This window comes from Phasianus colchicus, chromosome 4, assembly GCF_987193195.1.
Source record: "Phasianus colchicus chromosome 4, bPhaCol1.hap1.1, whole genome shotgun sequence".
In the NCBI taxonomy this organism is placed as follows: Eukaryota; Metazoa; Chordata; class Aves; order Galliformes; family Phasianidae; genus Phasianus; species Phasianus colchicus.
Genome location: NC_143439.1, coordinates 10,817,908 through 10,820,240, shown reverse-complemented (window position 1 = coordinate 10,820,240; position 2,333 = coordinate 10,817,908). Strand labels below are relative to the sequence as shown.

Genomic DNA, 2,333 nt, shown 5'->3' with positions numbered 1-2,333 from the left:
TATCGTTAATGTGTAATGTTTTCATAACTGAATAGATAGAAATGATAGCAAATTTGAAGTAAAAAATAAAGGAATTTAACATTTTTTCCCTTGGACATAAGGTATTTTTATTTCCTGGTAAGTTCACTGAAGAAAAAAATATGTCCAACTTACTAAGCTTTCAGTGAATTTTTTTAAAGATGTTCTAAGGACATCCACAGTGGGAGCTTCTCTGTAAAAATCAGTTCAAAGCGGACTGAATGGAGTTTTGGAGAGAAGTTCTTCATTTATTATTATAATATTCCTATATTATTATAATTATCCCTATTAAAGCAATTGGCTCTAATCGTTATTTTTTTTTTTTATCTGAAATTCATTATTTTACCATCTGGGTTCCCAGAAGTTCAACCGTTTCTCTATTGTTATGTCTGACATGTCTGACAATCTTCCTTGCCTTTTTTTTTTTTTTTTTTAAACAAAAGCAAGCTGAGGTCTACTTGTCTTACATGTCCATTGGCTCTCTCGTATCCCTTTCACTATGGTTTTCAGCTAAACCCAGCTAGCTGTTTTACCTCTTCAAAGTCCAAAATCAGAGTATTTATTTGAAGATTTTTCCTTGCCTGTTTTTATCTTTTGTATGAAAAGACCTCTGGTATTCTCAACAGAAAGTAATGCCAGTGCTTGGTTCTGTTGTTCAGCGATAAAACACATAAACACATAAAATGAACTTCATTTGTTCATCATCATCATCATCATTTTTACCTCTGACACACTCATTATTGTAATTACTACAGTTTCTTTAGCAATTACCAAAAATTTAAATCCAACTTCTAACCAAAGTGGAGTAGCATAAATTTCATAGTCTGCATTCAGAAGATGATCAAGTCTCTTCCACACTTGATATATATTTTTTTTAAGTTGTAGAAACCTTTCCTGTGTAGCAGAGTCTGTAACTTTGGTCTCGTATTGAGATAAGGGCATTCAGGGAAGGAATCACTTTTTTGATAAGTTATTAGAAACCATGATAATTATATTTTATGGTGTCCATATGAGAAGACTGAATGCAAAGTCACCTGTCATTCATTGCTCTGAAACGTTGAATATTCTGCCTTCAGCTCCTTCTATGTTAACAGCTTATTTCCTGATTCATAACCATATCATATCAACCACTCTCCACTATGAGCAGTTCTATCCTCCAGGCACCTCCAATTCCCCATCTTCATTTGATAAATGGCCAAGTCACTCAACTGTACATTTACCAGAAACTAAGTCTCAATCTCATTAAGGCAACAAATACACTGTTACTTCCTTATTGTTGAGTTACTCCCAAAAGTCAATCTCCAGCACTTTGAGGAGCACCTTCCAGGCAACTTGTAAACTAACTAATAAGTAAATTCATAAGCACATCAATATTAGAGTTAAACACTGGCAGAGGTACTACAGAAGGAATCTTTGAATCATTTGGCACAGCAAGGAAGGAAGTGTTCATTATACAGTTTGGCTGAAGTAATCTGGTTCTATGTTTAATTTAAATTGTTCCTTAAAACAATGACATGCATTTAACGTGATTTCATACAACCTTATGTCACATTAATAGGCTAAGTAATGTCTGGAAACAACTGTGGTATGGAATCAAAAACATAAAGGGATTTTTCTTATTTTTAGTTTTGAGGAAGCTTGAGATACTGTCTAGCAATATTTATGATGGGACAAACAATATTATTCAGTTTTTGTAAATCACTTATCAGTAGCAAGTTAAACATTATGAACTTTCCTTTCTGAAGCACTACTGTTAAGTCTGTGACATGCTGTTAGTCACTTTCTGTTCAGCATAGGACTAATTTCTTTATTTCGCTTCACCTCTGTATGTTCAGCTATTCCAGAATTTAAAAATACCATTTGCTAATCCAGTTCTTCAGTATTTCTCCAGAGGCTTTCCTTTTTCTAAGAACTAAGCTGCCAGCTGGAAGTTTTACCCTGTTCAAAATGCTATGATGGTAAAAAATTATACAATCAATATAAAGAATGGAATAAATTAAGATCACCTTAGGTTGGTGGTTTTTTTTTTTTTTTTGGTTGGTTTTTGTTTTGTTCTTTGTTTTGTTTCTTTGTTTTTTGGTTGGGAAATTTATACACAACCCAGAGAAACATATTCTATACAACTAGGACATGCATGCATCTGATCTGGCTTGTTGCTACTGAAAGCAGAATAGTAAAACCGAATCTAGGGTGTCTTCTTTCCAAGTAAACATTCCCAGGAAGAAGAACATATTTCCTCTGCACAAGTTCTTATAATGTACATGGCATTTAGGACGTAATGTTTTCCAGCTACTCTTGGTAAATGATAAGAAGAA

The 2,333-nt window shown here is 33.4% G+C and overlaps 1 protein-coding gene across 1 annotated transcript in view; it reads right to left on the bottom strand.

Moving 5' to 3' along the window:
* Positions 1–2,333, bottom strand: part of INPP4B (inositol polyphosphate-4-phosphatase type II B) — a 327,844-nt gene that overhangs the window by 792 nt on the left and 324,719 nt on the right. The gene's annotated exons all lie outside the window — the stretch shown is intronic.